At 45.0% G+C, this 26,588-nt stretch overlaps 1 protein-coding gene and 1 long non-coding RNA gene across 13 annotated transcripts in view; one reads left to right on the top strand and one right to left on the bottom strand.

Moving 5' to 3' along the window:
* Positions 1-26,588, top strand: part of FAT3 (FAT atypical cadherin 3) — a 745,081-nt gene that overhangs the window by 270,232 nt on the left and 448,261 nt on the right. The gene's annotated exons all lie outside the window — the stretch shown is intronic.
* LOC308588857 lies at positions 13,024-16,751 on the bottom strand. Of its 2 annotated transcripts, none has more exons than XR_014008936.1 (3): positions 14,945-16,751; positions 14,259-14,427; positions 13,024-13,132 (listed from the first exon to the last, which is right to left on the bottom strand). It is a non-coding gene; the product is annotated as an uncharacterized lncRNA (long non-coding RNA). The 2 variants fall into 2 exon arrangements; XR_014008937.1 differs by having other exon boundaries at positions 15,409-16,751.

Below are 26,588 nucleotides of genomic sequence, written 5' to 3'. Positions count from 1 at the left end.
CAGTGTTTGTCTGGAAAACACTGAATCACCAACATTATATATATTGCTGACTTACTGTTTTCCTTCATTCCCACCCACTCTGCTTCTTATAAAAAAACCCCAAATCAAGCTAGGGCATTTTATGCCACTCACCATAAGAGGGGGGTGGTGTTTGAGGGGCGTTGGCAAAAGGATTCCAATGAACAATCCTTAAAATGTGTGACTACAAAACTGTAAAAAACAAAACAAAATGGGGAAAAAAACTTAATTGCAGTTTAGACTTCAGATTTATTTGAAAAGGGGATAATGATAGTAATTACCCAGTTTGAGTTTTGGAGAAGGCTAATTAGATCCCCAACACATTTGTATGCACAAAGCAAACCATAAATACAAAAGACCATCTGGTCCTTATCAGCTTACAACACTAACACTGTCTGTAATTATTTTTTCCCCCTATATTGTTTTGATGTTGACATTTGATGCTGCAATACGTTGGGCCTCAATAAGGGAATAACCTGCCATGTTGAAAAGCTCTGATCGGGTTTTCTTTGTACCTTTTTTTAAAAAAATAAATCCCTGCTCGCTCTCGTGCTGCAAAAGAGTTGCTGTGTTTTATCAAAACTTAAAGGTGCGCGTGTTGATTTCCCTCTAGGATGGACATCATTCGACTCTTAAGATGATGTTGTAGGTCAACAAGACCTTCATGGTTTTAAGAGGCTGCCAAAATATGGTTTCCAAACATCCCATGTGTGAGTGTTTTAGGTTGGGGGGTGGGGAGTAAGATTGGGATATGGATGTGAGCTTGCATTCTGGATTCACTATGTAGATGAGCTTGCTTTTTCCCCTAAAAGTAGTTTTGGATGCACCTGTCTATATCAATTTATGTGGCTTTCTCATCCCCCCCCCCTCTTAACTTCAGCTCAGCAATTTTTGAACAGATAAAAAAAGCCCTCATGAAAATTTATCAGCATTTTCTCATAATATACCATTTTTTCTATGTGCTTCTTACTAATACACATTTTTAGAAGCCGTTTCCCCTAACACGGTGCATTTATATTACATGCTCGCTAAGGTATGCATTTGTATGTATCATTTCCTGTAATTTGCACATTTTTATTCACAACAATTGGCTAGAAAATGGCATCCCAAGATTCTGAGAAGTATGAATCTTGAAAGGTAGCTGTATTCGGTCAAAAAGTATGAATTAGCTCATTTCTCTCTTAAATGCAGACAAAACCAAATTTCTTCTCTATCTCAATCTATAGAGCAATCTTATCCAGGCAGCCTGTGGAGCATCATGATGTTAATTATGGCCAGAGCTGTGATCCTAAACACATGCCTTGGAAATATGTTAACTGGAATCGATGAGACTTACTTCTAAATAGATGTGTTTAGGATTGAGAGAAATGTTTGGCCCTTCCTGTGCCCCTTTCCTCCAATTGCTCCTTTCTTGCCCTTTATTGCTTGCACACAACTTTTCTTTGGCCTATGAAACAAAGCTTGAGGAGAAATCAAAAACTGGTTTTGTGTGAAAGGCGTGTGAGCTGAGCTCGGTTCTGGTATTGAAAACAAATTTCAGGGCTAAGAGGCACTCAGATTTGCCCTGTCCCTTAATTCTGTGGCCATCCATCTTGATAAGTCACTATATCCTACTTGGTAGACTATATCTGTGATAATTAGCAGCAGTCTAAACATTGATCAAGGTGAAGATAGCATAATAAGGATTAAAGAATCTCACAGGCCCATAGATAAATAATTTGAAGTAAATTGCGGACTTGAGTTAATGTGTCAAAAGGCAAACATGGTTGATGACTAGTAGATACCCTTTTTCAGGTAGGTCAAGAAATCCTAACGTGGTAATGTTCCTTAATAAAGACCTTAATTTGAATATGTAAATGGTGGCTGACCATGCTTACCTCTTTCTAGAGCTCGGCAAACATTGGAAAAGATAATGCTCATGTCGGTCTGATTACAGTGGTACCTCGGGTTAAGTACTTAATTCATTCCGGAGGTCTGTTCTTAACCTGAAACTGTTCTTAACCTGAAGCACCACTTTAGCTAATGGGGCCTCCTGCTGCCGCCATGGCACAATTCTTGTTCTCATCCTGAAGCAAAGTTCTTAACCTAAAGCACTATTTCTGGGTTAGCGGAGTCTGTAACCTGAAGCATATGTAACCTGAAGCGTATCTAACGCGAGATACCACTGTACATGGTTACTGGACATCTCACAAACCGGTACTGATCATCTGCTGCGGTATTCTTTGAAACATCTGACAGCTTTGCAACACTGCTTTGTGTTTCCATTCATGCAAGGCAGGGCATCTGATTCTTGCATCCCTGCAGCCCTCTGTGCCATGCCCCCCCCACACTGCTCCAGAGAGTCCCCCAACCCCCAGGAGCAGCTTTCATTGGTTCCAAAGTGGGTTGGCCGACTGGCAAAAATTGGGCACTCCACTTTCCATTCATAGAAGTTCTTACTGCTAGTTCAAAGCTACTTGTTAGGTGACTCTTCAGAGCATCAGTGAAAGCTACCTGGGAAACAGTACACATTCCCATTCCCTAACATGGCACAGGAATGCAATATCTCAGTGGAGAAGCACATGCTTTGTTTGCAGAAGGTCCCAGGTTAAGTCCCTGGCATCTCCAGGTATAAGGGGGAGATGCCTCTGATGCCCAGGAGAGCCCATGCCCCTCATTGTAGATAATAATTCAGTGGCCAGAGCAATGATCAGACTGCATCACCTACCGCAGTGATGGTGGTGGTTGCATGCTAATTAGTAACACTGGCTAATTAGGAGCATTGCATGCTAATTAGGAGTATGTACAAATTAGGAGTGTTGGGTACTGAAGAACTTGCTACAGGGCTTGTGCTTTGATGGCTTTCAGTAGTTCATTAGTCTTAAAATGTAATGATCGTACATACCAATAGGGAGCTCGTTCTTAGATCCTTGTGTAGACAGAACTGATGGGTGCCATCTATGCACAAGAGGAAGGCAGGCTTGGAGGGAGTGGAACTGAAGGTTTGCAGAAGCACAATAGAAGAAACTCTTGTATGGAGAATGGAAAACTGCCCCCTGATGACTGAGCATTCTCAGATGCAGGCTGACTGTTGGGGAAGTGAGGAAAACCTGGAGTGGAATGGCATGCTTTGGAAGACAACGTGACTGACTTGCAGTCATGTAACATTTCATTCCATATCCCCTATTTCCCTAAATGCTAATAACCATGTTATATTTGAGTTTTCATGCAACATAAATGAGACTCCCAGAAAAGTACGGTGCTTGTTTAGTGCTCGCTTCCATGCTGTTTGATCCCAGGAAAGGAAAGAAAAGAAAAAAATTTTGCAGCCTTCCTAACCTGGAGTAAAGTGACAAAATTTGGGACAGTATACCAGCAGACAGTTCTTTCCTGCTGTTTTCATAGAGTAAGCATAGGGGAATAGAAGCACACATCTGCAGAGACGGTGGCAGAGTAGGGGTCTTGTCCAGTGATGTTCATTTTTTGGTCATGCCACAGCCACTATTGCGCATGAAATTTAGCACAAGAAGCTGGTACAGGCAATTCCCCTTTTACGTGCATTCAAGGCACGCAAGACCGCGCATACGTGCATCGCTGCAAACACGGGAGCGGCACCAAAAGGGGCGAAAACAGCCCTCAAAGATTGCAAAACGGCGTGAAAACAGCGTCTAGCAATCTCATGAGCCTTTGCAAGTGCAGTCCCAGGAGCCCTTGCAACGACCTTTGAGGCCTGTGGAGAGCTGGATTTTGAGCAAGGAGATTTGGAGGGAGCAATTGAATTATTGTTTTTTTAAAAAGTTTTTTCAAGGATTTCCAGTGGTTTAGAAGTACTTCGGAAAGTAACCCCCCCCCCCACGTAAATGGCAAGTTGCCTGTACCAGGTGTTTGCAGGCTATTCCGAAGGTGTTCCCAACATACGCGATTTCACTTAAACGTGTGGTGCCTCAGAATGTGACCCCCGCGTAAACGGGGGGCTGCCTGTAACAGGACAGGCACTGCTGTGTGAAAGGAACATTGGAAAACAGGACAGAAGCACTGGCATTATAATCAGGAAAACTAACACAATGTTCACCATGTCACAATGCACCCTTAGGGGAGGTGTCCGTGCTGTAAAAACCCATTGCAAATCCCACTCATCCCCACATCACAAAGAGACGGGGCAAACCTCAGTAGCAACAGCTCTCAATGATCTTGGGCAAATGTTCTGCCTCACTCTTGCTTACCAAGATTCCTCGTAACTGACTTAAATAAGCATTCACATCATGGGTAGTAGAAAATGTGTAGAAGATAGAGAAATAATATGGTGTATTCATTTTTATTTTTAGGTTTGATGTTACTGTACAAAAATGTTATTTTTTTTTAAAAAAAGTTATGTAATAGTGCCACTGTATTCTGCTCTGGTCAGACCTCACCTGGAGTACTGTGTCCAGTTCTGGGCACCACAGTTCAAGAAGGACACTGACAAACTGGAACGTGTCCAGAGGAGGGCAACCAAAATGGTCAAAGGCCTGGAAACGATGCCTTATGAGGAACGACTAAGGGAGCTGGGCATGTTTAGCCTGGAGAAGAGGAGGTTAAGGGGTGATATGATAGCCATGTTCAAATATATAAAAGGATGTCACATAGAGGAGGGAGAAAGGTTGTTTTCTGCTGCTCCAGAGAAGCGGACACGGAGCAATGGATCTAAACTACAAGAAAGAAGATTCCACCTAAACATTAGGAAGAACTTCCTGCAGTAAGAGCTGTTCGACAGTGGAATTTGCTGCCAAGGAGTGTTGTGGAGTCTCCTACTTTGGAGGTCTTTAAGCAGAGGCTTGACAACCATATGTCAGGAGTGCTCTGATGGTGTTTCCTGCTTGGCAGGGGGTTGGACTTGATGGCCCTTGTGGTCTATTCCAACTCTATGATTCTATGATTCTATTAGTTGTTGTTTTTTTTAGGAGGTAGCAAGGGACGCGGGTGGCATTGTGGATTAAACCACAGAGCCTAGGACTTGCCGACCAGAAGGTCGGCGGTTCAAATCTCCGCGGCGGGGTGAGCTCCGGTTGCTCGGTCCCAGGTCCTGCCCACCTAGCAGTTCAAAAGCACGTCAAAGTGCAAGTAGATAAATAGGTACCACTCTGGCGGAAAGGTAAACGGCGTTTCCGTGTGCTGCTCTGGTTCGCCAGAAGCAGCTTAGTCATGCTGGCCACATGACCCGGAAGCTGTACGCTGGCTTCCTCGGCCAATAAAGCGAGATAAGCGCACAAACCCAGAGTCGGCCACGACTGGACCTAACGGTCAGGGATCCCTTTACCTTTACCATTAAGGTGGGCGAAAGGAGAAACAAACCAGAAGCAGAAGTTGGGGGAAGCCTAGGAGGGGAGGGAGGAAGGAATGTATGGTGAATGTTATGGATATGAGATGTATGTAATGAATGAAAAAGAAAATTGAATTTTTTTTTTAAAAAAAAAGATTCATCGTAACTGACAGTTCCTTGTGAGTTTCATTGCAGAGTTGTTGTCCCTCACGTAGAGTTTTCTGAACTGGAGCCATGCAAACTTTTCCCTCCCTCCCTCCTTGCCCCCGCCACCACACTATATGTTCAGTTATTGAACCGCAACTAATCACATTATTCCTCCCTGCCCCCCCCCGAAAAAAAAGCCCTCATAAAAATCCGTGCCAGCAATTTACTTCTGACTTGCCAGCTCCTCACAGCTTGCTGTTAATGTGTTACAATATATGAGCGTCGTGTGCCAGGAGCTATTATTTGGAGCTGGCGTGAGTGTGGTGACAGGCAGAATAAGAGGCACACTCAACCTGCAAGGTGACGGAGGGAAGAATTTCCCAGTTACCAAGGCGTCGTTGAACTTGTGGGAAGCGTAGGCGTAGCCCCCGTTTCTGAAAGCTCCAGCATATGTTTGTCAGAAATACTGAAGGGTTTTTTTGCAGGGTGAGTAGGTGCAGGGGTGCTTTCAAAACAATGGCTCCCTGAGATTACAAAAAAACACAAACCTTTCCCCAATATTTGTGCATGTTCTTGTATCTTAGTTCTCCCTCACTGTTGTTATTCCTGTTTCATATAATTGTAGCATTGCTCGTGGTTTGAATAAGCGCCAGGCATATTATTCTGCTACCTTTTCTTCTTCTGAGATTCTGGCAGGTATTTCCCAGACAAGGCCTGGTCTCAGGGACTAGTATCTTCGGCTTTCGTTTGAATAAGAGCCGAAATTTCTTGGGGACCCGGATTCTGCACCCATGTAAGATGTGCATCTGCTTTCTAGGAAGATGCAATGTAGAAAATGATCCTTCCCATTCTAATTCTTTAATATTGTTTTCTAACAACGAATATAGGTTGCAAAGCTAACACCGAGGGGAATGATTTGTACAGTGGACGCTCGGGTTGCGAACGTGATCCATGCAGGAAGCACATTCGCAACCTGCAGCGCCACGTCTGCGCACGCGTGGGTCGCTTTTCGGTGCTTCTGCACATAGCACGATTTAGTGCTTCTGCGCATGCGCAAGCGCCAAAACCTTGAAATAACTCATTCCGGTACTTCCGGGTTCAGCGCAGTGCGCAACACGAAACGTCTGTAACCTGAGGTATGACAGTACAGTGGTACCTCGGGTTAAGTACTTAATTCGTTCCGGAGGTCCGTTCTTAACCTGAAACTGTTCTTAACCTGAAGCATCACTTTAGCTAATGGGGGCCTCCTGCTGCCGCTGCGCTGCCACGGCACAATTTCTGTTCTCATCCTGAAGCAAAGTTCTTAACCCGAGGTAATATTTCTGGGTTAGCGGAGTCTGTAACCTGAAGCGTATGTGTCAGGGAACTGCCATCGGAAGGACGGGAGGTGGAAGGGCTCACAGAGGTTGGGAGAGACTCAGCAGCTGAAGAGGGAACCAGCAGGGGGAGAGAAGGAGCTCCGAGGGAAAGCGAGCAGGAGGGATGGCTCAGAGACACTTCCAGCGAAAACAGTGGGGAGGTTTCAGGACCTCCCATAGGGACACCCACTCCTCGCCGGAAACTGTCACGACGTGAGTCCAGAAGACGCGTTTCCGTTAAGGAGCTTTTATGTTGGAAGAGATTCCGAAAGCAACCACTGTCGGAATCTGCCAGCGACTGACGGAGCCATGCTTGAGGGGCTCCGTTACAGACAGAGGTTTGCGGACTTGACCAAACTCTGAGGGACTTGGATTTTACGCACAAGCAGCTCATCATCCCATCACAGTATGTAACCCGAGGTACCACTGTACTAAACTGGTGTGTGATCAAAATTGTTATGGGGATAGGTTTTGATAGTTGACTGTGGCTTCCTCTCATACTTTGTAGTTTTGCTAAGTTTAACTAGTTCATATTTAGCGGGAGGGGGAAATGTGCCTGTTGGCTTGTTATGGCGTCCCTAGAGGTTGTACAAGGCACATGGCTGTCCTTGAAAGTGCCCCCTCCCCAAAATAAAGTGACACCATTGTTCTTTGATTTTCCCTCTCACTGGGCACAATTTGTGAAGGCACAGAAAATGGATGATGGCATATCACATGTTTTCACATACTGGATAGCATTGGTGCTGAGCTGAATTTTCATAGCTTCATATTTTCAGTGCGGAAAGGGGAAGATTTGGTGCTCCTGAAAAAAAACTTGTTTTACACCAGGCATAGGCAAACTCAGCTCTCCAGATGTTGTGGGACTACAACTCCCATCATCCCTAGCTAACAGGACCAGTGGTCAGGGATGATGGGAGTTGTAGTCCCACAACATCTGGAGAGCTGAGTTTGCCTATGCCTGGTGTAAAACAAGTTTTTTTTTCAGGAGCACCAAATCTTCCCAAAACATCTGGAGGGCCGAGTTTGCCTGTCTTACACCATTGTTGTTGTTGTTTTTCTGTTCACTGCCAATCTTGGCACTTCCTTTGACACATTTCTCCCCCCTAAAAAGAATTATCCCCCCCCCCCACTACATGATCCAGCCAAGCCGGTATCAGCATTTTGACTTTGCAGTACTATGTAGCCAGTCAGATTTGGCTATGCTACAATATAATGAAGCACACCCCTTGTTTCAGAACTCAGGCCTGTATTTGCACAGGGGAGATGGATAGAGGGATCTGAGACTACTCTTTTCAGTTGCCGCTACATATATTTTGTAACATTTATTTTTATAAAATATAAATAGCAGGTGGGTGGGTGATCTGGGATTTAAAGATACTGATAGCTGAGATTGCAACCTGGTTTAGACCCCAAGATGCCTCTCCTTTCATAAAAGAATGAGCAGCACTTTAAAAACCCGACTGCATAAGCAGTGAAACCTTTTTTTGCCAAATGAAACCAGGTTCTGTGCTTGCTTGCTTTATTCTTTTTCTTTCCCTAAACTGGAAGAGAAGGTGGATGAATAATAGGACCCAAGTGTGTTCTGGTCTATACAGTTTTGTGGACTCGCTAAGTAATTTGTCATGTTTCATTTCATCTCTCTGAAAGTTTAATGCCTTTAGCGTGCCAGAGTGCTCCTGCCATTCCCACCGGCTCTCCTAGCACATGAAGCCCTGGGTTGGGCTGGGAATGTCAGGAAGTTTAAGCCGTGCTACGCTTTGTGATAAAGGGATTTGTGCACCCTCCGCGATTCCATGGGCGTGGAATTTCACTTCGACTTCGCCATGTGGCTCCTTTCAAATAAAGGAGGCTTCATTGGTCCCATGCAGAAAAATGTTCAAGCAGCAATCCCTGCCCAGCAGTCCCTTGACAGCACAGAAGCTCTGATACCCAGGTGAAGCTCACCCCCCAAACAATGTCTTTGTCGATAAGTGCGCTCTACTGGAGGCGCTGGAACACAGAGAGACCTCTGGATCCATACAAATGCATGCCAAAAACACAAGCAATAAAGTCAGCTCAGAGCGCGCATTTTCCCTCGTGCAGAATTTATATTTTGGTGCACGGTATGATGAGGTCTACTTTTCGCCTTGTCGCTGAGCTCATCCTCGCTACTAGTTTGATTTACTGATGGCGGCTTCTTCCCAACGCCAGACTAAATTAGGTCACATTGAAATCGATGGAACAAGTTAGCCGTGACATAACTTAAATCCCGCTCATTAAATAGGAGCATAACCAAATTTAGAGAGAGCAATCTCCTAAATATAAGAAGCTGGTGTAAATCACCTATGCTAAACTCTATTCAGTGTAGACTACTTTCAGTTGAGCTGGCCTAAATCTGGAAGAGATATAAAAAGTCTTCAAAATAAGAGTTTGATTTGTGCCACCCGTTTTGCCAGTGCTGGGTTGCCAGGTCGTGTAATTGAGCTGAACTGAGTTGTGTTCCTGTATTATTGCCCCAGCCCAGTCCTGCTACTCTCCCAGAATACCCATTTTTCATTGACTCAGCTGGGTGAGCCCAGTTGAGCTAGTTATGCTGGCATATTGCTGCTTGAGCCAAGAATTGGCCACCTGAGCTGCAGATCTGATGGATCCTAACTTGCTTGTCCCATCAGATTTTGGATTTGTATTGCTCCAAATTTGACCCAGATTATTCTTTCTTGGAGAGTCCTGGCTCATTGTTTCCCACATGTGATGAGAGTGGCTATATTGCATGCACCAGTCTGGGTCAAGGCACCAATCTGCTTCATTTTGACTGTGAGGTGACCCACTGCCTCAAGGCAAGATGCTGTAGCTCAGGGATATTATTATTATTATTATTATTATTATTATTATTATTATTATTATTATTATTATTATTATAGTTGTACCCCGCCCATATGACTGGGTTGCCCCAGCTACTCTGGGTGGCTTCCAGCATATATAAAAACATAACAAAACATTAAACCCTAAAAGGCTTCCCTAAACAGGGCTGCCTTCAGATGTCTTTTAAAAGTAGGATAGTTGCTCATTTCCTTGACATCTGATGGGAGGACGTTCCCCAGGGCGGGTGTCACTACCGAGAAGGCCCTCTGTCTGGTTCCCTGTAACTTCACTTCTCTCAGGGAGGGAACCACCAGAAGGCCCTCGGAGCTGGACCTCAGTGTTGAATGATGGGGGTGGAGATGCTCCTTCAGGTCTACTGGGCCGAGGCTGTTTAGGGCTTTAAAGATCAGCACCTATATGTTTTGGCCAGCATCCAGTGTTCAAAACTCCCATTGTTTCTGAGCTCTGTGCCTAAGACTGCAGAGTAGAAGGAAAGGAGGACTTTTTTCTGCCTCCCCACTTCAAGCTACACTCTGAAGACTGGAGAAGAGACCCTCTTAAGAATATTAGAGGGGTGGGCAGGGGAAGGACTGGACCAGGGGTCAGCAAACTTTTTCAGCAGGGGGCCGGTCCACTGTCCCTCAGACTTTGTGGGGGGGGGCGGACTATATTTGGGGGGGATTCCTATGTCCCACAAATAACCCGGAGATGCATTTTAAATAAAAGGGTACATTCTACTCATGTAAAAACACGCTGATTCCCAGACCGTCCGCGGGCCAGATATAGAAGGCAGTTGGGCCGGATCCAGCGCCCGGGCCTTAGGTTGTCCACCCATGGACTAGACCATGTGAAAAATTCGTTCATTTTCAGCTTTGTGTTCTTGTTATTAAAAAAGCGCCGCCTAGACATTCCGTTGTTGTGCCCATAACCTAGGCTTAAAGTGCCATTTAGCTCCTAGTTTTCCTCTTTCAGTTTCTAACACAGCCTGCATCTCTTACAATCCCTGACCTTTGGCTGGATGGAGCTGATGGAAGCTATAGCCCCAGGACCTGGAGGACAGCAAGCTGGGGAAAGGCTTCCTAGGAATACAGTTTCCAGATGTTCTTGTTGGAAGCCAAACTAAGCAAGGCTAGAATGGGCTTCAGTTTGCAGTCTAGACTTTCCTTTGATATCAGGCAGCACCAATTCCTACTTCTTGAAAAGAAAAGGAAACCTGCGCTTTCATAAAACAGGGATGGGGAACCCATGGCTCTCCTTGTGTTGCTAGGCTACCAACTTCTGTCATCCCTTGCAGGCCTGACCAATGGCCAGGGATGATGGGAGTTGTGGTCTACCAACGTTTGGACAGGCCACCCAGCCCTGCTACAAAACATCGACTGTTGCTTCTCCAGACCAGTGCAATGGTGCAAATGATGGATCCCCCCTCTAATTTAAGATAAAAAGGGATGCGGGTGGCGCTGTGGGTTAAACCACAGAGCCTAGGACTTGCCGATCAGAAGGTCGGCGGTTCGAATCCCTGTGACGGGGTGAGCTCCCGTTGCTTGGTCCCTGCTCCTGCCAACCTAGCAGTTCAAAAGCACGTCAAAGTGCAAGTAGATAAATAGGCACCGCTCTGGCGGGAAGGTAAACGGCGTTTCCGTGCGCTGCTCTGGTTTGCCAGAAGCGGCTTAGTCATGCTGGCCACATGACCCAGAAGCTGTTCGCCGGCTCCCATGGCCAATAAAGTGAGATGAGCACGGCAACCCCAGAGTCGGCCACGACTGGACCTAATGGTCAGGGGTCCTTTTACCTTTACCTTATTTAAGATAGCACACACTTGTTACTGATACGGACGTCTCCGCGTGCCAACTCGGGCCGATGCTTGCGGATCGTCCCCATTGCACCCCGACTCTTGAGCGCTGACAGTGGAGGTCTCGCTGAACGGGCCGTGCTGTTTAATGAGTCAGACACGATGCTGGAAATAAAAGTGTGAGCCCAAGCAATGGAGGGGGTGATGTCATCCCTAGCAACAGATGGCCAAGTGCCTCTCAAACACCCCCACCCCACACTTGCCTAGCATTGCTCAAGTGTCAGTGTTTGCAAATCTATATGCGACAATAAGGGTACCGCTGGGTTGACCGCTACTTTTATCTGTGCCCTTTTGTGCTGGCTCAGCAATTTCTCCATGGAAACGCCGTTTGCTGAATTGCTTGTTTGCTTTCATCGCCCCGTTCTTCTCTCTTGGCTCAGCTCAACTCTTTGGTCCCAGCATAACGTATAAAAGTGGTCACAAGCAAATATCGCCCTCTTTTTGAGGTCTGGCACACACAAAGCACCTTTTAAAAAGAGAGAGAATTCTTTTTCATTCATTCACTTATTTTATTTTATTACAAAAGGGGAGCTGAGTGTTGACTGGGCTTCCCGCTCCTGCGTCAAAGCCAGTTGAAAATGGACGTTGCTTTGCATAGAGACTTTGGAAAGACTTTGGAAAGCGCAGCCGAGTTGTGTCAGGTCGCCCTCTCATTCTTGTTGCAAAACATCAGCTGCTTTGAAATGTCTCGGTTAATTCCCTCAAATAAAGGTGGAAAGAGAGCCGGATTTAGGGGGTGGGGGTAGCGGGCGTACAAAAGCTGGTCAGGCGAAATACTGTGCTAGTTGAAAGAAAGCACATGTGAACGGGTGTATCAGTGCGCATACGTCCCTCATAGTACATGTTAGGCCTCAAATTGTGTGGCACCATGGAACAATATTTGCATTTCTGGAAACAAGAAAGGTATATACAGTTTGTCCACAGTTTGGCTGATTTTTCTCATATATGCAGTGCTTTTTATCTGAGGGGACGCAAGGGTACGCATACCCCTAAACATTTTGTGAATCTAGATTTGGCCTCATTGTGGGGCAGTATTTCAATATGAGTAGGTAAATGAGAGTGTATGTGTGTGTGTGTGTGTGTATACACACACACACACACACACACACACACACATACATATATATGGGATGCGGGTAGCGCTGTGGGTTAAACCACAGAGCCTAGGACTTGCCGATCAGAAGGTCAGCAGTTCGAATCCTCACGACGGGGTGAGCTCCCGTTGCTCGGCCCCTGCTTTTGCCAACCTAGCAGTTTGAAAGCTCTTCAAAGTGCAAGTAGATAAATAGGTATCACTCCGGCGGGAAGGTAAACGGCGTTTCCGTGTGCTGCTCTGGTTCACCAGAAGCGGCTTAGTCATGCTGGCCACATGACCTGGAAACTGTACGCCGGCTCCCTCGGCCAATAAAGCAAGATGAGATTATAGATATAGATATAGATATAGATTAGATATAGATATGCATGCATGCCTTGGTATGAGTGAGAGTACTATTCTCAATTCCAGCCTTCTTGCTTCTTTTGAAATGTTTTTGCAATGTGCTCATCATCATTATTATTTAATTACAATCCAGACAGCGCCTCTTCGCTGTGCCAGTCAACCAGCCATACCTATCTTCAGGATATCCATTTCCATTGTTTTTCCTACAAGACATAGGAACACAGGGAGCTGCCTTGTACTGTATTAGACCATTGGCCCATCTAGCTCCATAATGTCAATTCTGACTGGCAGCGGCTCTTCAGGGTTTCAGGAAAAGGGTGTCTCCTAACGCTACCTGGAGTTGCTGAGCATTGAACATGGGACCTTCTGTATGCTAATCTTATCTTCCCCCTGAACTGTATTCATTCCCCTGGCTCCTTTCCCCACCCTCATTGGGGGGGGGGGGGAGCACAGCTATTACATTAAAGAAGCCGATTTAATGCACTAAATATCAGATCAGTTTTGCACTTAATTAAGCCAGAGGGGGCATAGCTGAATGAGACCACTCTTCTCTTAATTAGGCTTAACTGGTTTGTGATTCGGCAGCTAAAAAAGCCAATGCAATTCTGGGCTGCATCAATAGGAGTATAGCATCTAGATCAAGGGAAGTAATAGTGCCACTGTATTCTGCTCTGGTCAGACCTCACCTGGAGTACTGTGTCCAGTTCTGGGCACCACAGTTCAAGAAGGACACTGACAAACTGGAACGTGTCCAGAGGAGGGCAACCAAAATGGTCAAAGGCCTGGAAACAATGCCTTATGAGGAACGGCTAAGGGAGCTGGGCATGTTTAGCCTGGAGAAGAGGAGGTTAAGGGGTGATATGATAGCCATGTTCAAATATATAAAAGGATGTCACATAGAGGAGGGAGAAAGGTTGTTTTCTGCTGCTCCAGAGAAGCGGACACGGAGCAATGGATCCAAACTACAAGAAAGAAGATTCCACCTAAACATTAGGAAGAACTTCCTGACAGTAAGAGCTGTTCGACAGTGGAATTTGCTGCCAAGGAGTGTGGTGGAGTCTCCTACTTTGGAGGCCTTTAAGCAGAGGATTGACAACCATATGTCAGGAGTGCTCTGATGGTGTTTCCTGCTTGGCAGGGGGTTGGACTCGATGGCCCTTGTGGTCTCTTCCAACTCTATGATTCTATTCTATGATTCTAACCGCTAGTAACCCGGTGAGCAACGTAGCAAGCAGAATAAAATGCGGTTAGATTATGGTCGCCCTTGTTTTCCTTTAACAGACCCCACTGCATACTCGTTTCAAGTAAACAAGAGGGAAAATATAGCACCTGGCCAAGCGTGGCTTGTCTTCGGTACCCGTTGGCTTAATGCAGGTGGGACATCATTCTTGCTTCGGTGCTTTCGAGAGAGAGAGGCCCCCAGGCAGGGCTCACATTGCTATAATTTCATTCCTTGTTAAGAGATTGGAGCACGATAGCTGGAAACTACAAGGAGAGGCTGCAGAAAGAGAAAGTGGGATCAATTTGACCGCTATGCAAAAGCCATTCTTTACTAGGACAAGAAAGCACACTGCCTAGATCTTTTCAGGCTCCTTCCTGGGATTCAGGGCAGCCATTCTGTGCAGAAACCGCCTCCAGGAGATAGAGACTGTGCTGCCTATTGACATGCAAATGAAACCCTTTTGAGTGTGCCACTTTCCTTGGGGTTCTCTGCATATCTAATCCAGGTAGATGTTACTTAGCCTAGTTACCAACTGGGGGTGTATATTCTGCAGCCTGGCTGTGCCGCCTAGGGGCCTTGAGGGCACTTAGATCAGTTCCCCAAACTGCAGGCATGCTGCCATCCTAGCAAAAACAACCCCAACAACGGTTGTAGGGATGGCAAGTGTTGTTGCTGGTAGCTGGTCTAAGCCAAGCCAGTGTCACTTATCTCCGGATCCACCTGGGTCCTTTAGTGCAGCTGCTCATCCACACTACTCGTTTCCTGCTTTCTCCCAGGAAAACCCGCTCTTTACCTCTGAATTGGTGCGAAGTCAGTTGGGTCTTCCACACATTCCCTCTGATTTTAGAGCTAAGGCCCAGGCTTTCCCAGGAAAAACGATGGGACAAACAAGAAACCTCTCGGACCCGTGCTTTTGACAGACAAACAAAGTGTGTATGAGCCCGCATGAAACAAGCAGGAAGATGCACTCTGGTTGTTATGTACTGAGTTGAATAGGATTCAGAATGCAGCAGTCTGATTGGCCCTAGAACAATAGGATTCAGAATGCAGCAGTCTGATTGGTCCTAGAACAATAGGATCCAGAATGCAGCAGTCTGATTGGTCCACAGGAGCCACCCAATCCAGCTCCAGGTGGAAGTGAATCCGCAACCTGATTGGCCTACAGAAGAATCCTGGAATTAGCCAATCACGTGGGGCCCATTGTGTAAATAATGTATATAAAGCAGACATTCTGGGGGAACTTCCATTCCTCCTCACCAGTATGAGCTGAATAAAGAGCATGAATTCCACTCTTGACTCCGAATATATTTCACTGGTTTTCTTCCTCGTTGGGCTCAGGACAGCAATCAGAGTGGAGGCAGGGCAGGGGTGGGCCGTGATGGCAATGGAAGGCAATGAGTCTTGAGTCCGAGTGTCTTCAAATCCCAGGACACCTTTTGTAAAGGCTGTTCTCCAATTGGAGCACTTGCAGGCCAGTGTTTCCCAGTTGTCTGTGTTTATACTACATTTTTTTAGATTTGCCTTGAGAGAGTCTTGAAACCTCTTTTGTTGACCACCAGCATTACACTTTCCATTTTTAAGTTCAGAATAGAGTAGTTGCTTTGGAAGACGATGATCAGGCATCCACACAACATGACCAGTCCAACAAAGTTGATGTTGAAAAATCATTGCTTCAACACTGGTGATCTTTGCTGCTTCCAGTACTCTGGTATTAGTTCGCCTGAATTGCCATGCGGGGCTAGACCCTATATCTTGATCATTCTGCTCTGTTTCTGGCTCTGGTTGTCTCTGAGCACTCAGGTCATTTAGGTCAACATGAAGGTCTGTTTAAACCCCCTCTGCTTATGGAGGAGTACCTGCCACTATACACCCCCCATATTTCATTGATAATGGCCAATATCTGTTGATGAGCCCATGCTCCAGCACTTTGCCTAGCCTTTCCAGAGCTGTTTAAGGGTCAGCCTATCCACTTACACAGCTGAGAATCCTCTTCAGGGCAGGAGTAGGAAGCAAAACTGCTGATCTTTCCTTTCTGGTTATTGCATGGCTCATTAAAGGCAAGTTTCTTCAGCTGATGCCATAGAGCCTTGATAGCGCTGCTGCCTGTGGTGACTTTGGGGGTGTGAGCTATAATCTTGCCTCAGGTGGACTTTGCCATTTCCTCTTCTCAGCTCTTAAAACTCTCTCAAATAAAACGGATCGCTTCAGTCACATTTAACATGCCCATCTATCTCTATAAAAGTCGGTAACATCCACTCTCCCAGTGTTCTGTGGGGGGACACTCAATGATTTTATTCACCCTACATCCCTAAGTGAAGTAGCCTTCTCACTTCCCGAACTAATAATGGGGATCAGATAAAAATTGACCACTAAACCATGGTACGTCGCAGCTGAACAGAGTATTTGTTTTGTTTTCACAATTATGCCTTGCGTCTCCTTTACAGTTGGGTGATATATTGATGTATCATCCAAAACCTGTTTGACGTCCATATTGTGATATTGGAATCTTAGTTTTAGACTTGGCGATATATTGCGAATCATGGTGTGTATGTGTGTTCATTCTATGCAAAAATCACAATACAGGAAAAACCATGAAGCCAGCGAACACCTCTGCATAGCTCCATCCTTATTTCAGACATTGTGACATATCAGTATGATGTCAGTATTTTCATTCTTTCCTGTTGCTAGATGTGTGATTGTTGCATCACATATCTGTGTTTACATTCCATGCTTGGAAAGTGTGGGAAACGGAAGCCAGTCCTTTGTTCTCTCTCTCTCCCTCTCTCTCCCTCTCTTGGAGAAGATGTGAGAGGGACGCCATGATTGCTTTGTCCTGTATATTTTACTTAATAAACTTATATGCCACACTTCACAACCACTCTGCTGTTGAGTGTGCACATGTCTTCGGATATGTGTCACTGCTGCGCACCGGGACTGAAGAGTTACAGAATGTCCTGTGCTGCGCTCAAGAGGGAAGACGGCTGGAGGGGTTTCTCATTTTGGGGGCTGTGCATCGCCCCCCCCCCAGGGTTCCCATCATATATCACCATGTTGGGCTGGTGATATACAGTGGTACCTCAGGTTAAGTACTTAATTCGTTCCAGAGGTCCGTTCTTAACCTGAAACTGTTCTTAACCTGAAGCACCACTTTAGCTAATGGGCCCTTCCGCTGCCGCCGTGCCACTGGAGAACAATTTCTGTTCTTCCCGAAGAAACCAGAGGCTTTTCTCTTGGGTATGGCCGGCCAATTGGTGCCAAAGAAGGACAGAACATTTTTTATGTATGCTACAACAGCAGCAAGAATACTCATCGCAAAGTATTGGAAGTTACAAGAACTACCCACCTTGGAAGAATGGCAGATGAAGGTGATAGACTATATGGGACTGGCAGAGATGACCGGCAGAATCCGAGACCAGGGAAGAGAGACAGCGGAAGAAGACTGGAAGAAATTTAAGGACTATCTTAGGAAACATTGTAAAATTATTGAATGTTAGAATGACGTGGGTTTAGAAATTATGTGGTTTCTAGCTGTAATGATTAAGTAAAAAGAAAAGAAAGTCTAAAAATTTAAATGGATAATAAGGGAGAGGATTTGCTGAATTAATAATTGGAAATTGGAATACAGAAAGGGGAGGTATGAGGAAGTCGGGGAAGTAAGTTACAAGAAAATAAGGGATTGAAATTATACTTGTTTTTGTTTCTTTGTTTGTTTGTATTACTGTCTTGTTTGTTATTATATAATTTGTGAAACTTCAATAAAAATCTTTTTTTTTAAAAAAGAGAAACATTTCTGTTCTCATCCTGAAGCAAAGTTCTTAACTTGAGGTACTATTTCTGGGTTAGCGGAGTGTGTAACCTGAAGTGTATGTAACCCGAGGTACCACTGTATTGCGCTGTTGAAAACCAGGTATCACCCCATCCTAATCTCTTCATGGTACTGTGGATATTTATCATGCTTTCCTCTCTCTCTCTCTCTCTCTCTCTCTCTCTCTCTCTCTCTCTCTCTCTCTTTTTTACCAGTAGAGAGATGGGCTCCACTCCTGTTGGCAAAACAGAGGGGAGGCATTCCTGATTAATACCCCCCCCCCACACATACACATATACAGTGTTCCCAGTGCAACCCCCCCCCCTCCACGGTTCCAGAAGGTTTTAGGAGACTGCAAAGGGAATTGGTAAAAACCGTATCCCCTCCAAACGCTCCCGTGGGCATCATTTGCTGTTGGGCAGCTTTCCCGAGGGCTGCATGCCAGCAGAGGGCATGGCAGAAGCGAGCGTGGGAGTCACTGCTAATTTGGCTATCTAATCAGGGTTTGGATTTGCTCGTTAGCAACCCAGTGGGTCAAGGAGTAGAGCATAATCAGTGACAAAAGGTCACAGGCTCGAGATCGCAACTGAAGCTAATCAATCGGCTCGTTAATGTGCAATTGCTTCATTCAAAGTATATTATTATCGTCATATGGTAGGCGATGATATTCTGAACCAGGAGTCAGACTGCAACTTAAAGCCATGTAGAGTAGCAACATAGTGCTTGGAAGATAATGTAAAGTAGGAGTTCCATGAGATTGTAATTGCATCGACAAAGCCATCAGTTGACGTAACCAAGGATTTGACCTCCTACTAATCACCTCCACCCCATCTAGTTGTCCAACAGCTCCATAGCATATCCTAATTTCCCAGTTTCCTAGCATACTTGACATTTTGGAATAAGGTTCATAGTTACTCAGCTGTTGTTAGGCGGGCAAAGAGAGTAAAATGGACTAGGACCAGGGTTCAAATCACAACTCAGCTGTGAAGCTCACTGGGTGATCTTGGGACTGTGCATGAGGTGGGAGAGGAAACATAGGATATAAGGTTGCTCTGCAGCTGCCGTATTAATCCAGTTTTGGAGGAAGCCTATGCAGTTGATAGATACCCTCCCACACGCAAAAGGGCATTGATTAGATGCATCAGGACGTGAATAGCTGGCATAGAGGAACTATCTTCACAGCATCAGCCCTGTATCCATTTCTGGGTGCTGAAAACACATGCATCGATTCTGTCAATCTAACTAATACGTAGTTCGTAGTTAGTTAGGGAGCTCATGCAGAATGGTGTCTGTATACATAATACAGAACAGCAGCTGCCATTGCTTTCCACGCCATGGAAGTTCTACCACAGAGTCCTAGGTTTCAGCATCTGAATTTGCAACAGATCTTGACTGGGGGCCTGAGGAATGTCGTGTGTGGGTTCAGCTTTTGCATTGTTGCCTTGCTTTGTCCCCAAATGGGAACTGCCAGGAGGCCAACTGAAACATCAAAGAAGCTTCTAATTGCAACAAGTCAGAATGAATCCAGGTCTTTATAGGGCCTGATCCCTATAAAAGTGCTTGGGTGGCTGGTCTGATCTCGTAGGAGGACTCTACACCAGCTGCAGACCACTTTTGCTCAAACACTTCCCAACTGGAGAGGTACCGGTCCTGAAAGTACCCTAGTCTGGGCACAAATGAGATGAGGAACCTGTGGTGCTCCAGATGTTGGTTTACGACTCCCATCATCCCTGACTGTTGGCCAGGCTGGCTGGGGCTGATGGGTGTTAGAGCCTGACAACACTGGGAGGGCTGCAAGTTCTGGTATACACAATGGACTAGTTTGGATGATCATATCTCAGTTTATAAAGCTGAGATATACACAAGACTTTTGCTCATGTATGGAATCCCATCACTCCTCCCTTTGCACAAACCACAATAATACCAGGGAGCCTCTAATAAACTACAGTTTCCCATTTTGTGCATACCAGGGAACTGTGCTCACCGACTTTTTACAAGGCAAGGATATCAAGTCAACTTCAAACAATTGTTCTTTCAAAGAACCTGGCTTCCAGATTTAAGAACTATTTGTTTCCCAGTTTGGATGAAATGGGAGACTTCCTCTATTAACCCTGACAAAGGCAGGAGAAAAGCAAGGGGCTGGGGCTGTAGACCAAAAGGTTCAGTATGATAATCCAAACGCAGCACATGCAGATGTGGATCTCTGGGTCAGGACACATGTCCACCCTAAATAAATAATTGGTTCCAAATCACATTGGTTCCAAAACTGACAGCTTAAGTAAGATACTCCCAACTCACTCCAGAGAATTGGAGCAACTGTCTCTAATGAATGGGGGCAAGTGAGCAATCAGTTGTTCCCTTAAACAAACCCTCTTCAATCAGCCATATCCCCCTTCACTCCCTGGTAGCTAAAAGGTTTCAAACTGTCCTCATTTGCAGACAAATGAAAACAAAGATGGATATAAAACAAAATTGTGTCCCTTTTTGTCTGCCTCTTCAGACAAAATTCAGTGTCTCCTAAACAGCTAATTGTTAATATGGAGCCTCGGCGCAGATTTTAACAACTGTGTAACTCTCTCAATTCCAATGAAAATTACGGTATTCTGGTCTGCTTGTAATTAGCATGTAATTAGTACTTCCAGCAGTAGCTATAAATACTTACCTAACTGCTGGCTAGCTTGGTACTTAGCACACATGATCATTATACAATTTCCTTCAATTTTTTCCATGCATAAATGCCAGGGGAAACTGAGTAAAACTTGGGAAGCCCATGGGTATAATTTATGTTAATTGGTTTGGCCCCTTAGCAGAAAGCAAGCTCGTGCCATGTTAATGGGGGTGGCAGTGGCACTTGGAGAGGCTAGGGGGTAGGCAAACAAACCATCCACCAGTTGGGTACTCTGCACTTCAAGTGAATTGCAATCCCATTGTGTTGCTTGAGTCTAAATCTGCATTAATGTGGGAGAGGAAGCTCAGTTTCTAGCCTTTTCCTTTCCTAAAACAAGCTCAGGTCACAGCGTGGCAACGTCTTGGCAATCTGCTCTATCAAATGTAGGGGAGGGGGGCTGCGTATTCATTCCTCCTAACAGGGAACATCTGCAGTTGGTGCTTTAGAATCGAGATGCTCTCTTTGCCGCTTCTTAAAAATAGAGTATTTTGTGAAAGAATTACAGCTGGCGAAATTGAAAGCACCCATCTTTTCCCATTTGCCAGTTGTACATAAAAGGACAATTTTTTTTAGTCATGCAAAGCTGCAGACCACCCAATTTCCAGAAAAATATCTGGCACCTACCTGTTGGGATTAACAGGTTGTAATTGTGTGTGTGTTTTCGTGTTCTTGCACTGCTATGCGTCTTCCAGGTGCCATTTTCTTCTTCTTCATTCCATAATCACATCAGGCACCATGGCAAATAGGATTAAATACTACAGAAAATGCCCTTTTCTGCAGCAGCTCCCATCTATTAAATGCTCTCTCCAGAGAGGCACAGCAGGTGCCAACTTCGTCATCCTTTCAGCACCAGACAAATAGGTTTGCATTTCCCTGGGCAATGTCTGGTAGTGGGACATTTCAGGTGTGACCCAAAAGGAAGAACAGAACCACCCTCAGCATCAGTGGCATAGCGTGGGGGGTGCAGGGGGGCCAGCCGCACCGGGCGCAACATCTGGGGGTTAGGGGTAGGGGGCGCAAATCCACGGGTTAGGGGGCGCAAATTACTTGCCTTGCCCCGGGTGCTGACAACCCACGCTACGCCACTGCTCAGCATCAATAGCCTGAATAATCCTGGTGACTATGCAGTTATTTGTTGTGTTAGAAAGCATATGTAGTGTCAAAACATGATATGTCTTAGGAATGTTTGTTAAGCCATATATATACATTTGTTTTCTGATCAGGCTGTAGCGGAGAAATTCATATTGGTGCCGCCAAACCATCTGCCCTTTTGAACGTCGGTGGTGCATTTCAAAAAGTTGGCCACCCAAAGGCTGCGAGATAGCAGTTTCAAACTTCATGTTTATAAAATCTGATGAGAGCTGAGGTTTATACCGTTTGAACAGTATTGCATTGAAATTACATCGTACTGGGAAAGTCCTGCAAGCTTACATCTGCCATGAACTTATAGGTGGTCTCGGACAAACTGCTCTGTCAGTCTCAGCCTCCCGTCTCTACTATGGGACTAAAAGTTCTGATCTGTGTTGCTAAGGTGTTGTTCAAGAGTATGTGGAATGCTTTGAATACAGCAGTGATGACAGTGGCATGATGAGGAGGACAGTGATAATATGGTATTGACAATGATGATGCTAAAATACATCCCACACTGCCACAGATACTTTCCACACTGTTACCCTCCCATCTCAAACCCTTACAATCAATCAATCAATCAATCAATCAATCAATCATAATGATGATAATAATAATTGCAGGTTAATTCTGAGCAAGGAGATACTTCTCTTTCTACTCATTGTGGCAGCTACCTCCTGCTTCCAGTTTGACAAGAACAGGATCTAACACCTGCAGAAGGACCATACGCAGACCAAGACATCATCTCCTATCCAGAGATGCCACAAATATGCTGCCTGTGTGGTTGACCTAAACCAGCCAACTTTGGGTCCCTGGCTGTTGTGGGACTACAAGCCCCCTTCCGAGTTACCCCAGACCACTGGCTAGTGTGACTGATGGAACTGGGGTTTGTGGTCTTACAACATCTTGGTATTCTGTGTTGGAGAAGGCTGCCCTAAATGGTGAGCCCCAGCTCTCTCTTCCATAGCCTAGCTCCACCAAGGCAGACCTACTCTCCCTTTTTTCCTCAGCCACTGTTACATTTCTAGCTCATTATGAGCTTAGCATAAATAGGCCTTCTGCTAGATACAGTGCATCTGGGATATGCAATTATATAGTGATGTTTGATTTATACACTATCTTAATATATTCATTGAAAGGCACTTTGTTGCATTAGAAAAATAAAGGGTTGGTGTCGTTTCACTTTTAGTGTTCTTTGGGGAGGAACAAAATATATCTTTAGCCTTTGCTGGCAGCTCGGCTGTTACAGGGTGTGCGCTGCAAAATTTGTAAATAAGATAATTTATGTTCAATTCAAATCTCAAAAGGTACATAAAACATTGACTGGAACAGACCAAACCCAAATCAGCCCAGGCAAGAGCTTGCCCACAGTCCAATCATACTAACTAACCTCGGGCTATAACTTGGAATGCAGAAATTCCACAGTCTGTGGTCCTGTCTGCGCTATAAACTTTTATTGCTTTTTATGTCACGTTAACTGTCACGGCTTTCCCCTAAGAATCCTGGGAATTATAGTTTGGAGAGGATGCGGATAATTCTTCGTTAGAAATAGCAACTGTTCCCTCTCTCTGAACCACAGTTTTCAGGAGGGGGTGTGTGTGAAAAGAGAATGACTGACACAGTTTAATTCTATGATGTGATTGTGCCTTCTGTGACATTGTAATGTAATGCCCGTAACTTTGTCTTGTGATTATTTTTTTAAAACGTTTCTTGAGACAATTTGTTTTGTGCAAATTCTTACATCAAGGGTTCCCAAATTGTGGTCTGTGGACCACCAGTGGTCTGTGAGCTCAGGTGGTCCATGGCATAGCTGTGGATTTGTGGTAAAAGGCGCGACACATTCATTGCATAAAGTATTTTTATTGCTTCCTCTTTTTCTTATATTCTATTTTATTGTATTACACTTTGAGTTATTAGGAACTCAAATTGTAATACAATAAAATGCAGTACCTAAGAAATAAGAGAATCAATAAAAAACCCAATTAAAAATCATACATCACATTAAGATTGCTGCAACAGGCAGAAAAAGTGGTCTGCCGCTAAAACATAGGTTTCTGTGTTGTGTAGCAGTATAATGGGGAGCCACTCTGGAAGTGGTGATTGTTTTTCAAAGATATTTTCTCTATCTTATATTTGGTATAATGAAATATATTAAGAAAATAAAGCCGTTCACCAAGACCCTTAGCAACCCACCCTATGTCTACTCTGAAGTAAATTGCTCTGAGTTCAATGGGATTTACTCCCAAGTGTGTGTAGAATGTATTGGCCCACCGAGGAGCCTTTTATTCCCTCTTGAAAGCCATTGTAGCAATGTTAGTGTCATGCCAACTCTGGCAGCTTTGACCAACAGCACATGGAATTGCCCCCACCCAGTGGAGGACCCCAGGGCTAAAGGCAAGATTGCCCCCCAAATTCGGATTTCTGGAGTGTCTAGCCAGAGCCTCAAAACTTCTGCTTGCAGTGGGGGGACTTTGGGCTCTCAAATTTCAGTGGTGCCTTGTGTGACGCTAAACCTCAGTCCCCTCATGCTCAGTTCTACAGCATTAGTGTGGCGCTCCCTGCAACACAGCACTTAGTGTGGCTGAATCAGTTGCGTTACCCTAAAGCTGCCTCTGCTGTCTGACCTGTTGTTACGCTCTCAGCTCTATGAGTGGGGTCGCCCTACTCAAGCGCTACCCCAGTGTTCTATATCCTCCACGCAGTGGGGGAGAGCTAGGGCAAGCATGTTTGTTCCACCCCACATTGCTAACTCCATCACCCTCTGCAAGTTGGAAGGATGGCTCCAAAAAGGGGAGCCTGCTCTGTGTGATTTAGAACTCTGGAAAAGTAAGCCCTATAGCAAACGATAATCAGTATTTCCCAAGGGGCATTGTGTTTCCTTTGCATTTAAATGAAGGGGCTGGAATTACATGGTGACAAGATCAAACCCATCCATTCTTAAGGAAATCAGCCCTGAGTGCTCACTGGAAGGACAGATCCTGAAAATGAGGCTCCAATACTTTGGCCACCCCATGAGAAGAGAAGACTCCCTGGAAAAGACCCTGATGTTGGGAAAGATTGAGGGCACAAGGAGAAGGGGACGACGGAGGACGAGATGGTTGGACAGTGTTCTCTAAACTACCAGCATGAGTTTGACCAAACTGCGGGAGGCAGTGGAAGACAGGAGTGCCTGGCGTGCTCTGGTCCATTGGGTCACGAAGAGTCGGACATGACTAAACAACAACAACATAATAATTTACAGAATACAGTGGTACCTCTAGTTGCGGATACGGTCTGTTCCGGGGTGCCATTTGCACCCCAAAAAGTTTGCAACTAGAGCGGCGCTTCTGCGCAGGCGCGGAGCATGATGAAGCGCTTCTGCGCATGTGCAAAACGTGCAGAACGCTTATGCGGGTGCACGCACAGCGAAACCCAGAAGTATATACTTCCGGGTTTGCCGCATTTGCAGCCCGAAAATCCGCAACATTAAGCGAACGCAACAAGAGGTATGACTGTAGTTAATTACGTAAGTTCTGTAAGTTACACAGTTACAGTTTTGCCGTTGTAGACAGTGAGGCTGATAGTGTAGCCTTGGGCAAAAGATGAACTGCAGTAGAAAGGAGACGGTGGTGCCTGCGACAAATATTGGGCAGAACGGAAAGCAATGCTTTCTAACACTCCTGACCGTTAACTCGGCACCTGAGCTTGCATGGTGACTTTAAAATAAAGCCAGCACTACTATTATTTCATGAGGGGGAAATGTGTGAAAGAAATAAGTGCAATTTCCAGAAACTAGTTTAGCAGTTTAACTAGTATACAAAGCCCCTGGAATGAGGGAGCATTTACTGCTGTTAACAAGAGCTTTATCTCTCTTTTAGCTTATCTTATAAAGAAAGGGCATTTTGCTCTCATCGTCCAGTAATCAAAAAGGGGAATAATGCTTCAGATTTTAAAATAATCATACATTTGTCTTCAGGATTATCTGCCTCCCATTTCATATTTAACAAATTCCCATTTCCCCCCCAGATAAGCACACACTCACTTTCAAATTAGAGGCTTACATCAGTAATTATATAAAATGATATGTTTATTTACACCCAAAGTCACATTTAACTTATTTTCTGGGGTATTTTATTATTTTCTTTTTCTTTTTTTCTAAGCACCTCTGTTTCATCATGCCAATCTGTGATTTACTAAGCTAGCTAGACAAACATGCTGTTAGTGTTCAAAAGACATTTTATTCATACTGGGTAATAAAATTGCCCCTTATTATTCTGATGCCTTCCATAATGCCTGCTATCAGGAAGACTAGAGACGCTTGCATGTGGCGCTGGCTCAGAAAACCCCTCTGATGTATTGTGTTAGCCTATGCAAGAGCTCGTTTCAGTTGCGATAATGAGCCTTTCTTAACTAAGAATGGATGAGAAATGCAATTTATCAAGGTTTTTATGGGGGAAGGGTGAAAATATAACTCAGAAATAAACAAACCTACGCCTTGATTTTTGATTGAGTTATCAATTGGAGTGTATAGAACCATAAGTGGTTCTACCAAGGAGGATGGTGAAGACCATCTACTAAGAGCATGGTGCTGATAACGCAAAGGTTGCCGGTTCAATCCCCATAAAGGGCAGCTTCATATTCCTGCACTGCAGGGATCGGACTAGGTGATCCACAGGGTCCATTCCAACTCTATGATTCCATGATTCTATGAACTCAACCCTTATTAAAGAGATGGGGGATACTTTACATGGGGGAATTTAGCAAGAGGGCCAAAGGTAACTTGACTATTCTTTGTCCACAACGTTCAGACTCATGCATGCAAATGAATTGCTCATTGGTTGTAGCATGAAGCAAGAA

The sequence above is a fragment of the Podarcis bocagei genome (assembly GCF_964188305.1).
Source record: "Podarcis bocagei genome assembly, chromosome: 6".
Classification (NCBI taxonomy): domain Eukaryota; kingdom Metazoa; phylum Chordata; class Lepidosauria; order Squamata; family Lacertidae; genus Podarcis; species Podarcis bocagei.
This window is presented reverse-complemented; position numbering and strand designations above follow the sequence as displayed.